The sequence below is a fragment of the Argopecten irradians genome, chromosome 12 (genome assembly GCF_041381155.1).
Source record: "Argopecten irradians isolate NY chromosome 12, Ai_NY, whole genome shotgun sequence".
NCBI classification, from domain to species: domain Eukaryota; kingdom Metazoa; phylum Mollusca; class Bivalvia; order Pectinida; family Pectinidae; genus Argopecten; species Argopecten irradians.
In genome coordinates, this window is record NC_091145.1 from 21152691 (window position 1) to 21166949 (window position 14259).

Below are 14259 nucleotides of genomic sequence, written 5' to 3' on the forward strand. Positions count from 1 at the left end.
GCGGAAATCTTTACATCAAACAAGACGACTTGCTCTCATTATTGAAATTGTGTTAGAGATGGGAGAAATTAGATTTCTAGGTTTGTTTTGGGGAACAATATTGTCAAGTGTTTCCCAATATTCCAACATCTCTACCACTACTTCTTCATCAAATTATTTCCAATCAATTCAAAGTCATTGAGCATTCAGATGAATAGAAGGTGTTTACCGTCCTTTTGCCGCCTTGTCAACAATTTCTATGTTCTGTTTCTGTTAAAAATTATTCATACATAAGTGTACAAATTATCGAGTACCTGGTACTCATTGTTTCCATTATGTACAAATAAAGTCATTGAAATATTACTGTTGCTGCGTTAGATGGCCAATACTATCTCTAATAATGTCTTTGTCCTCATTAAAAAACAACATTAAATGTCCAGGGCTGGTACAGGATGCTTTGCCATCCTGTATTATTTAGATCTCTATTGATATTTTAAATATATTTGCGGATACATCAATTTGTGATCGAGGCCTCTTACATGTATTGATATAAGACCTTCATACAATTATTCACGATTCATTTGAATTCATGTTCTGGCTCGCTTACAAAATTACGCGAAAAAATTGTGTTTGGGAGAAATATAAAAATAAAGTGGCATACAGTAGACAGCTATGGCTGCAAGTTTAGCATGGCTATTGACCACCATAGGAATATGATTTGGTTTGGTTTTGTTTATTAGACATAACGTCCTATTTTAGGGTAGATGTATATTATGAACATGTCCAGAGGACAGAAAGGCATCCATTGGAATGTCTATAAGGCTATATTTGTACTTTCTGATCCTGGGAAATGGATTCATACCCTCTGGAATGGGCATTATTACATCATGTAGGAAGACAATGTAGATACAATATCAGATTGACCAATTTTATCAGCATGTTTAAGTCTGTCTGTGGAGATTATTAAAGAGTCATTTTTCATCACTATCGATAGAATAATTACGTTTCAGCGTTCAAGTTGACATGTTTGTGAATTTTGCCTTGTCATTTTTTGGTGAAATCACACTATAAATGGCTGAATATTGGTGATATCTCGTCTGTGTGCCCTTGGTGGTTATATGTTATTTTTATCTTTATTGTATTTTCATTACATACTATATCGTTTTAACACTTTTACGGCGATTTTTTCGATGTATAACTTTACTAAACCGCCATGTGTTGTGATTGTAAACAATCACGTTTCAGTCGGCCGATTTCCGTTGAATTAAACAATTTTACGATTGAACATGTATCTGATACGAAATCATTTTCATCTTTAATACATTTTATTACATATATCTTTTTAAACACTTTAACAGTTTTTTAAGTATAACTTTATAAAACCGGCGAGTAAAACTATTTTCACATGTGAATCACGACGTGCAAAAATCATCGTCAGATTTTGGTTTTCGTCTATGGATAAATCGCACTGGTGTATAGGTCGCACTCTCGATTTTCAGGGTAAAGAGTCGCGACTTTTACTCTGGAAAACATGGTATATATATTGTTCATTTGACAGTAAGGCAAAAAAATCTTTCCTTAGATTTCACGTATTTTAAAGTGGTACTCGCGAGGTATGCTGACTATTATATTAGGCAAACAAAATCTAAAGGCAGTGTAGCAAGTTAATCAGCAATTAAAACCAAAAATTAGTTTTTTAAGAGGGGTTCATATACACAAACTAAACCCGTTGACGTTATAAATTCGATATTTATACTTTCCATAACTACAGGCAGCAGATCTTCTATCACGCACAGTAATTGGTAATCTTCGCGCGTCGCTCAATCCGTCTATCTGATACACCAATTACTGAATGCATTTTATTGTGTGTGTACCATATCGTCTCGAGACTAAAAACAGTAAGTGCAAAAATACGCAAAAAATAGGCAATTTAATTTATGTGTTATTTATGTGTATATTAATTTTCATCGTAATGCGTTCTTACTTTCAACTTTTTCAGCGCTTTTGTTAGTTCATGTGTGTTAACTGTGAAACGTCATATCATGCGTGTCTGTCTCCTGTCCTTCCATTCTGTTCGTCAGTCTATCCATTAATTCATGTTTTCGCGTGTTTGTTTGTTTGTTTTTTGTCTGACTTAATAAAATCATATCTGGAAGTATGTTCATGGTATATGAACATGATGAAGTGTGTACCTTCTATGACCGGACGTGTGCACAGGTCAACGGAAAAGACGGGTGGAAGGAAGGGACACGTTTGATACCAGTGTTCAACCAGATACTTTGTGTATATAATCATTATTTCGTTCTTTCCTTTCCTTTTTTTGTTTGTTTGCTCTTTTTCGTTCGATAGTTAACTTGTTATTTCATCTTCCTTCTTTCGGGCTTGCGTTATATCGTTTCTTTCGACCGTTTTTGTTCGCTAATTACAGATAGTTTAGATTTTATACGAAGAGACAAATATTATAGCGATCGTCTGTTCGCTAACATTACTTATATCATTACATAGGTGGAAATCCCGTGTGTTTTGATCGCGATCAAATCTAGTTTGTTTTATTTTTGTTTAATTTTCAGTGGGGAGGGGGGATAAGATGTTTTGACACCTAGAGTTGCCATACCCACATGTAACATGAACATTTCTGGAATGCAAAATGCAGAATTAAAACACCTAATAAAACTAAGGGCATTTCCTTCCTGCCGTTATTGACAACTCAGTACAGCATGTAAACATAACGACAATAGAATTAGATCTGGATTATCTAGGAGTATATCCGCCCACGACAGTCAGATCCTGATCTCATAACGGTTACAAGTTCCCAACATCATCCGGAAGCTCCCTCCAAGAGCTGTTTTCCGACTTTTACACTTGGGATGTCATATAGAACCTGACCACTTGTGAGGATGGTGAACAAGACACTACACATTAAAATTTTTAGCTCATGTTTTCCTAGAGTTGCAAGAGTTGTATTTAACTACCTCCTTCACCCCCTAAAAAACACATTTGGTCATATCATCAAATTCACAGGCTAGAATAGACTATTGTAAATTTTCAGGGATGAATAAATTAACGCATTGAAGTCATGTAATCAAAAATTGTTATCTTAATTTTGATACATGAACCTCAAAATCTCATAACTCATTCATCCCTGAGCAGTCGTTAGAAATCTCCCAAAACTAAAGCTGGAAGAGTCCATTATAACATTTCAGGGGTGAATGTGTTCAGATTCAACTTGAAGTAAAACCTCATTACAGCCAGTTGACTTCATATAGAATGTGATGGTACTTGATAACAGACACGCCTGTCTTAGTGACCACCTCTGTATAAAGACCACCTGCTTAATAAGATCACCTTTTCTACATCCCAAACAATATGTATTAATTTATACAGTGAAACCTAACTATAGCAAGCACCTCTGTATAAAAGACCACACTGCTTAATAAGAACCACTTTCTCTACATCACAAAAAAATACCTATTAATTAATACCTGTGTAAACCTAACATAGCAACCACCTCTGTATAAAGACCACCTGCTTAATAAGACCACTTTCTCTACATCAACAAACAATATGTATTAATTTATACTGTGTAACCTAACATAGCAACCACCTCTGTATAAAGACCACCTGCTTAATAAGACCACTTTCTCTACATCACAAACAATATGTATTAATTTATACTGTGTAACCTAACATAGCAACCACCTCTGTATAAAGACCACCTGCTTAATAAGACCACTTTCTCTACATCACAAACAATATGTATTAATTTATACTGTGTAACCTAACATAGCAACCACCTCTGTATAAAGACCACCTGCTTAATAAGACCACTTTCTCTACATCACAAACAATATGTATTAATTTATACTGTGTAACCTAACATAGCAACCACCACCTCTGTATAAAGACCACCAGCTTAATAAGACCACTTTCTCTACATCACAAACAATATATATTAATTTATACTGTGTAACCTAAACATAGCAACCACCTCTGTATAAAGACCACCTGCTTAATAAGACCACTTTCTCTACATCACAAACAATATGTATTAATTTATACTGTGTAACCTTACATAGCAACCACCTCTGTATAAAGACCACCTGCTTAATAAGACCACTTTCTCTACATCACAAACAATATGTATTAATTTATACTGTGTAACCTAACATAGCAACCACCTCTGTATAAAGACCACCAGCTTAATAAGACCACTTTCTCTACATCGCAAAACAATATGTATTAATTTATACTGTGTAACCTAACATAGCAACCACCTCTGTATAAAGACCACCTGCTTAATAAGACCACTTTCTCTACATCACAAACAATATGTATTAATTTATACTGTGTAACCTAACATAGCAACCACCTCTGTATAAAGACCACCTGCTTAATAAGACCACTTTCTCTACATCACAAACAATATGTATTAATTTATACTGTGTAACCTAACAATAGCAACCACCTCTGTATAAAGACCACCTGCTTAAGGGTGTACAACTCTGAGAAGTCAAAATTTTCTTGTATTAAACTTTTTTTTTCTCATATAGATTTTTGGAAAAAGGAGTTCGTACATAAAAGAAAATGGAAAGAAAAAACATATGTCCGTGTGCTCGTTTTTGAGCTTTTGTCACTCGAAGACACCTAGTTGACAAAATGTTGGATTTTATGGGAATTTTGCCGTTTTGACCATATGAGATAGCGATTAAAGCCATAATTTCCTAATGAGATGTTTGATATGAATGAATGTTTGTAGAATTCATTTTCTAGTAGTCTTCTTTAAAAATATACCAGTTTTTGATCAATTAGACTAATATTTTTTCTCAGAATAACAACATATGCTACCCCTACCCCCTTAATTTTTGAGCTACGAAATGCACCCATTTTCAGCCATTTTTGCTAAATTTAACCCATTATAGGAAAATTTTCTGGTATTAAACTTTTGTTATTATTTTGCATATAAGATAAGATAAGATAAGATAAGATAAGATAAGTTTATTTCTGGTTCAGGACTTATATGTAAAGTCCTCTATACCAGACTCAGACAAAATATAGAGTTTACAGTTAATACATTTTTATCCGGTAATAATAATAAATTAATGATGTATAAAGGCTTTGTAGTTGTATAAGAGTTCTTGTTCTTTCCAATGTTTGTCTAACGCATTTTTGAAGGAGTTTATATTTGGCGCCATCACTACATTCTCTGGTAGATCGTTCCATATCTTAGTAGCTCTTAGTGAAAAAAAGTTTCTCCTATTCTCATAGTTTGATCTTGTATGGAATAGCTTCCTCCTATGCCCCCTGCTGCTCTCGCGGTCCGTTGCATCTTTCCATAAAGATAAAATGTTACAACATTCGGAGTCATATATTCCATCTAAAATTTTGAAGAGTTCTATCATGTCTCCTCGTATTCTTCTATATGCCAATGTTGGTAATTTCAGTTTCTCCAGCCTTTGACTGTATGCTAGATGTGACATTCCTGGTAGACATTTTGTCGCTCTTCTTTGGACACTTTCTATCATTTCTATATGCTTCTGTAGGTAAGGCGCCCATACGGGGCAAGCATAGTCCAAATGAGACCGAACTAAGCATTTATATAGCGGAATAAATGATTTGATGTCTAAAAACTGAAAAGTTCTTCTCAAAAGTCCAAACATGGAATTGGCTTTTTTTACTTTCTCTGATATATGGGTGTCGAAGCTTAACGTGGAATCTACAACTACTCCTATATCTTTTTCTTGGTCTATATGTTGCAGTGTTTTTCCATTGAGCTGGTATTGTATAATTTCCTCACGTTGGTTTCTTGTTCTCTGTTTGTGTATCCTCATGTGTTTGCATTTATCTGGGTGCATTTTTAGAAGCCACGTTTCACTCCATTTCGACATTGTATCTAAATCACTTTGCAGATCTAAAGCATCATCTTTGCCACGGATAGCCTTGAATATTTTAGTATCATCCGCAAATAAGTATACGTCTGACTGCACTATATCTGGAAGATCATTAACAAATATCACAAATAATAAGGGTCCAAGAACCGATCCTTGTGGAATTCCTGATGTTACACTTGACCATTCGGAATTTTTGCCATTCACTGTTACCATTTGATGTCTTCCTTTCAAAAAAGATGAAATCCAAGTTTTCATCTGCTGGTTGAAATTATATGAGTTTAATTTATTCAGTAAACGGTTGTGCGGAACTGTATCAAAAGCTTTCTGATAATCCATGTATATACAATCGACTACGTCACCTTTATCTAAAGCAGTTGTCCATTTATCCAAAACTTCTAAAAGTTGTAATGTTGTTGATCTACCTGATAAGAAACCGTATTGTTTGTTGGAGAAGTACTTGTTTTTCCTCATAAATGTTACTATATGATCCCTTATTAGAGTTTCTAGTGTTTTACAAACAACTGACGTGAGACTTACAGGCCTATAGTTTCCCGGTTCACACTTATCTCCTTTTTTGAAAATGGCACACACTCGAGCCCTTTTCCAATCATCCGGGAGAGTTCCTGTTGAAATTGATTGGTTGAATAACTTCGTTATTGGATATGATATTGTACCAGAGGTGTTTTTCAGGAACATCGGGTGGAGTTCGTCTAGTCCGGGGGATTTATCCGGTTTGAGATTTTTTAGGATCTTTGATACAGCTTCTTGTTCTATATTCATTTGTGACATCTCTTCGGCAACTTCTCTTATGTACAGATGAGGGGTCGTGTCCGATTCCTGTATGAATACACTGCTAAAAAAACCGACATACCACTTCTGCTTTTCCCTTATTTGATGTAACTTTAGTTGAAGTTTTGTCCGCTGGTTTTGCATATAGTTCTCCAATCTCTGATTTCGACGTAGATTTAGATTTTATATAATTCCAAATTGCTTTTGGATCCGACTTTTGCCTTTATCGCTATATTGTGCTCATATTCTTTCCTCAATCTGCGTGTTAATTTCCTTACTTTATTTCTGACCCTATTGTATTCCTTTCTCACGTTCATATCCTTTGTAGTTGCAGCCTTCCTTGATAACGAATGCTTCTTTTTTATGGCTTCAAGTGTTGTTGTATCTGCTGGGAAACTATGCTTGTTGTTCCGACCTATTTTAATGATTTTTGTAGGGACATGGCTTTCTTCTATTTCTTTGACCACCTTTTTGAAAGTGTTCCAATTCTCGTTGATGTTGTTAGAGTTCATAATTATTTCGTCCCAGTTGGTATCACTTATCTCCTCGTTTATCCTTTCATAATTGGCATTTTTATAACTCTTTTTCTTCTTGCTTTGTAGAGCTATCTTTACTTTACAAATGACCTTAAACAGTAGTACACAGTGATCACTTTTACCTAAAGCGCTTTGATATTCAATATCTGATAGTGAATGCTCGTCTTTGCTTATGATAAGATCTAGGACATTCGGATTGTCTTGACCTCGCCATCTTGTTGGTTCTTGGACATGTTGGAAAAGAAAGTTGTGTCTTGGAGTTTTTGAATGAACTTGTATTCTTGAGAATCTGTATTCTCGCTCTTTGTATTCCATGTTTCCCAGTTTATATTTGGATAATTAAAGTCTCCCATTATCAAAAGTTTGTTGTGTTTTTTCTGAGCGGCTTCTTCAATCAAATCTTGTAATTTTTTGTTGTTGTCCATGGTTCCCGATTCCGATCTGTATATCAATCCTATTAGCAGTTTTGTAGTTTTCCCAGTTTTAATTTCTACAAACAGATTTTCACGAAACTGTGTTTCCATTATTACTTCTTTTGCTATGAACTTGGAATTTATTAACATCAGTAACCCCCTACCCGCAGGGGTTTCAATGTTCTTGCTGAACAGTGAATAATTTTCATTTCCATCTAGGCTGTATTCTGATTCCTTGTAACTTTGTAATCTAGTTTTTGCTTTCACTTCAGTAATTCCGATTACATCTGGTTTGTAGTTACTCACTCTTATGTTTAATTCTGTCATTTTGTTTTTTAGTTGATCCGCATTAGTATACATACAATTTAGGTGTTCGACAAGCCTCTGCTTTCTGTCTTTATCTTCATGGTTGAAGTTTCCATTTAAAAACCTGCTTTCCTCACTTTTTTTTCACTGATCTGGCCCAGGGAGGTCCTCGGACTTTGAAGGTATATTCCCCCCGAGGAATTTTGTTGTCTTTTTTCTTTAGCCAGTTCCCATAACTGTTTTTCTTGTTCCCTTTCTGCCCTAGTGAGATCGTTGCTTATTCTTATATCTTTTAGTTCCTGGTCGTGGCCTAAGTTTTTGATGTTCCTGAAAATACTCTTTTTTGTTTCAAGATTGTTCAACGACACAAGCATAGGTCTATTTTTCCTATTTGTTTCCTTGTTATTCTGATGATATTGTCCAATTCTGGAACATCTGGTAACCTTTCCTTCAAGATCATGTACTTCACACTTATTGAGGATTTTATAGACAATACCTGTGTCGTGTTCCTTCCTTACTTTACTGTCCGTAGATTCAGTTTCTGGAACACCGTATACCACTATATTGCTCTCTCTAGCTTTTCTTTCGTTTATCTCAGAGAAAACATTCTTGATATCCTGTGGTGGTGATCGGGATTGAGGGATGTCAGTAATTTTAGGCCATTCAATATTGTTTTCCTGCTCTGACGCTCTCATTTCTTTGACGATATTTCGCACCTCGGACTGCGAACATTTGGTTTTGATCAGATCCTCCATAGCTGTTATTCTTTTCTCATATTTTTCCATAATAGCCTGGCAACGTTCCTCGATCTTCAGATCTGTTGCTATGTTTTTCTGTACATTCTCTCTGCAAGACATGCAGAACCACATGTAATCAGAATCTTGGAGGATTCTATATTCATCTTCCGATTTCCCTAGACATCGTATACAATGACGCGATGTACAGCGTTCACATTCTAACATTTTGTCCTCTGGATCGGAAAATACATTATCGCAATCAATGCATTTCCATCCCAAATCCTCTTCATCACTGTTATTCAGTAAATCATAGTTTGTTATGAAGTTTGAGCCAGTTGACATCTCTCTTTGGGATGTTTTCAACACATTTTTGGAGCCGGGAGGCCTTCCACGGGATATTTTTTCTGTGCGTTGCTAAGGACGCCGCCATTGTTCTTTGAAGACTGTGTTGACATGGTTCGTATTTCAGTTGATTACATCGCCTCTCTACCCACTGATTGATGTTTTTTTGTAATGACTACCAATATCAATAGGGAAACGGTAGTTCTTTCTAAATCAGGAAGAAAAATTGGGGGTCCGTGTGCTTACTTTTTTGCCCCATTTTAATTTTTGTTATTTTTCAGTATTTTAAAGTAAAAAATAAAAGTGCCCAAATTACCATTAAATGTAAAAATAAACTCACAAACGTGTATCGTTTCACATATTAATGCTCAATATCTTAATTACTACGAACCTAGTAACGATTTGCAGCAAAAATTAGCTAAATACAGCTAAAAATGCTGGCGCAGTGATGATTTTAGTAAAAACAATTTCAGTAAAAAATGGGAAAACTGTGGCTCTACTTGAAGCGAAAAAAGACACAATTTCAAAATGGCCGCTAAATGGGCCATTTCTTAAAATCCCTGTATAAAAAAATCTACTAAAAATAGAAATGTAATTTTTTTACAAAATTTGCATCTGGCAACTTGCTACAGATACTGATAAATTATATTTGAAAATCGCATAACTTCTTTGATTTATGTTGAAACGAGACTTCAACGGGACTGAAACCTCAGAAGAATACATCCTTAATAAGACCACTTTCTCTACATCACAAACAATACCTATTAATTAATACAGTGAAACCTGCCATTGCAACCACCTCTGTATAAAGACCACCCGCTCATATCAGACCACTTTCACAGGCTCCCATATGGTCAATCTTAATTCTACTTTGACCTGTGGATCTGTAAAACATCAGGAAATCTATAAGCTTTTATCCTAACTCTCCGTCTTTCAGAGAGCAAGGGTTGATTGCACCTTTTATATGGCTTCTGCTAAAATCTCCCATAACTGAATAACCTGTTCCCTTTGTTATAGGGTTAGTTCTGGTCATCCTAAATCAATTTGGCCGGAGTTGTGCTGGTCATAAACAAGTATTAAACAATCCCATAATCCATGCTTGGCGTAGCCAGCAAATTCCTCTATATATACCAGTGTAATGGTCAAGCTAGCACCTAAAATTTATCATTGACCAGTGGTCATCTCAGTGAACATATATTGGCCATATCATTGTACTGATGGTCAGCTGGTCAATCCTTGTCTGGTAATCTCCAGACCATTTATAGATTTATCCAGATTTATCGGATCTATTAGGGTTTATATGTAGGTGTCATCTGCCTTCTGCAGCTTATAAGCACTAAAACCGAATTACACAATGGATGCCGTGTGTCATGACAAGGAAGACTACAGTATAAATCCTATAGACTACAAAGGGACTTGTTCAATATTATGTTCTACTCCTTTCTGTTTCCACCCATTTACAAATCAATGTGATCTTTAGATTTAAATCCTGTTCCATCACACTTATTATATTGCTGTAAGATGTTTATGAAGAGTGGCAAGCCATAAATTCTGTTAATTTTGGTCACCGCGACTTTCTCTCTCTCAGAAATAATTAAATTTCATTGATTTTCAGTAAAAGTCTTTCAGCATTGCACTGTGATTTATTTACTGGTCTTTAATTGTTATGTCATTCTGATAATTATCCATAACATTAACAGATACGTATGTAACCATGACATCCAGCTACCAGTGTGATCTGTCAGTCTATTATGTAAACTGTATATAGCAGATCAGTTAAATGATCAGTTAGATCTTAACTCCTTTACCCCTAAAGAAACATTTGAACTCTTCTGATACAAAAAGCTGGAACAATTCATTATGAATTTTCAGGGGTGAATGAGTTGATATATTGTACATTATGTATATTAAACTGCCATACATTCATGTCAAGCATCCTTAGGGAATGCTCAGTTTTTTGTACACGGGATAATTAATTAAAAGTTATCATGGCCCAAAGTTCTTTGATATGACATTTTATGTATCTGAACTAAGTCGAACTTTGAAATAGCTCCAGGCCATTTACATGATTTTTTTCCCATATCTTCATACAACTCACTTTAGCAGAAAAGCAGAGAATAGATGTGCGGACCAGGTGCTCAGGAAGAATAAGAATTCTAAAGTTTATTTTAACCTTACAAATTTAGTAATAAGGATGCCATTAAAATTCAAGAAATGGAAGAAATTTAATGTTACTGATGACCATTACAAAAGGAATCTGTACATACAACATAAAAAGATATATTTGTATACATGTTTGCGGAGGATGACAGGCGACAATAGTTTCATGCACAATGGTATATTATGTTGTAGGATTTTATCCTAATGGCACAACATTCAAAAGATAAATCTATCATCTCTTTTTTCATGATAACAGGCAATGTTAAGCATTGTAACAAAATGACTTCCATGACAGGAGAACATTAAAGAACTAGAATACAGCTCTAATGAACTTAATCTCTACAGTGTCAGTATCTTTATGAGTGAAAAAACTCCTAATCATACAAAACATTTGAGTAGATGAGTTTATTTTCAAATCTAACTATCTGTACTACTTAATCATAGAAATTTACACAGAAAATAATGTAGTTATAGAAAATTAACTTTTCATTGTCAGAAAACAGATAATTCCAATTTTTATCTTAGAGTTAACTCCCTTTTAGTACCTTTATTATAAAATAACAACTACTTATATTTTTTTGGACATTTACCTCAATATCTGATTCTAAGGTAGAAACTGCACAATAATTTAAAGCCATATTATTTCATTTTGCGATGAGTTGTAGATACTGGAAATGTTAAAACATTCCAATAACTTATACATATACATCTTTGAATATCTCTGGACTTTTTATACTATACAACAAGTACATATAGGCTTATAAAATGATGTGCTCATCCATTTTTCAAAAAGATAAGTACATAATGTACACCCTGTCTCTAAGTTGTGAACAGATACAAAATCATCAATTAATCTAACAATCCTGTGTAACCCTTAGGTAATAAGAAAGTGAAAGTACAGATAAAAATCTTTAAAAGAATTCTCAAAGTAAAGTAATCTGATGAAGCTAATCATTAACACAGATACAAATTAAATGAAATATAACCAAATGATGTTGTTCTACAATTACCACAAACTGTCTATATGTCCCCAGGCGTCTCTGATTCGACAAACACAAATAACCGACATCAGTATATATATACTTAGTGTTGTAAGTTCTAATTATAACACATGATTCATTCAGGGAATTAAAAAAAAAAACATTCCAGAAGTTTCTATTGGATTTATGTTTGCGATCATTTCTGCAACCTTCTTTTCAGATCAACTGCATCACGACGAAATGATGATTGAAAGTTTTGGCAAACGTTCAGGCCACAGATAAAGGCTTATTATTGTATAATCACTGAAATGACATGAATATATGAATATCAATCAGATTGTTACTTATTCTTATGGGTGCTGATAATGATTTATAATTGTCACTTAACAGCAAACCAATGTTCTTCAATATCTGTTAAATACCCTAGAGAAATATAGTATGGACTATGCCTTAATGAGAAGAAACATCTAGAAATCAAGACTTCTGTATTGTTTTCATGAAAAAAGACCCCGATAAAACTAATAATAAATGGCTATTAGCTTTATTCATGGTGACTATAATTATACCATTAACATGCCATTGGCATCCCCAAAAATTGAAAATACAGTCAAACCTGTCTATAGAGATCATTCAAGAAAGATTATGAAGAATAAATATGGTCTTTATTGCGAGATGGTCTTAATACACAAGTCACATTGTGTTGAAATTGACCATTGTCTACCTTTACAGAGCTAAGTATGTTTAAACTTGACTCTATCAATATTTCAAAAGCAACAATTGATGACTTGCAGTGAAACCTGTCTTAGCGACTACCTTTGTATAAAGACCATCCCTGTTGAAAGACCACCTCTGTATAAAGACCATTCCTGTTGAAAGACCACCTCTGTATAAATAAAGATCATCTGCTCCTTAAGACAATTTACTTCTTAAATGGCTGTTTACAACACAACTCGACCTGTGTTGATAGAGGACCAATAGGCTATAGAGATCATTTTCCTTATCCCGTGGGTCACAGGTCTTAATAGACAGGTTTGAAATTGCCTGTGTTTTGTATTTCTGAATCTTTAAGATATATGTTGGTGTCAGAGTATGCATTAAAGAACAAGTACTGACTGTACTTCCAAATGTGATACCTGGTTAAAATCAAAACAGACAGCATCTTTAAAGTGACAAATTTTGGATAAAAACACCCAAAAGTGCACTAAAAGCCATCGTCCAACCACAGGGCCTTGTTACTATTGATGATATATATAAGATAGGTCACGTCTTGTTACTATTGATGATATATATAAGATAGGTCACGTCTTGTTACTATTTGATGATATATATAAGATAGGTCACGTCTATTTACAATTATAATCTGTAACAAGAGGCCCAGAGGGCCTGTATCGCTCACCTGGTTTGTAATGCCAAGTAATGTTCTGAATACAGGTTCATTGTTTCTTTTCTGAAGGAATTTTGATATTAACCTCTAAATCCCCTATTAGGCCCCACCCCTCCTGCCCCCAGGGGGTCAGAGCCAAAATTTATACAAGTTCTGTTCCCCTTCCCCCAAGGATGTTTGCGGCCAAATTTGGTCACAATCCAAGCAAAACTCTAGGACAAGTAGCAATTTATAGGATTTACCTCTATTTCCCCTATTGGGCCCCACCCGTCCTGCCCCCGGGGGGCCAGAGCCAAAACTTTTACAAGTTCTGTTCCCCTTCCCCCAAGGATGTTTGTGGCCAAATTTGGTTACAATCCATACAGAACTCTATGACTAGTAGCGATTTAAAGAATTTACCTCCATTTCCCCTATTGGGCCCCGCCCCTCCTGCCCCCCGGGACCAGAACCAAAATTGATACAAACTCAGTTCTTATTCTCCCAATGATATTTCTGGCCAAATTTGGTTACATTCCATGCGGAACTCTGTGACTAGTAGCGATTTAAAGGATTTACCTCTATTTCCCCTATTAGGCTCCGCCCCTCCAGCCCCCGGGGGGCCAGAGCCAAAATTTATACAAGTTCTGTTCCCCTTCCCCCAAGGATGTTTGTGGCCAAATTTGGTTCCAATTCCTGCAGAACTCTATGACTAGTAGCGATTTAAAGGATTTACCTCTATTTCCCCTATTGAGCCCCACCCCTCCTG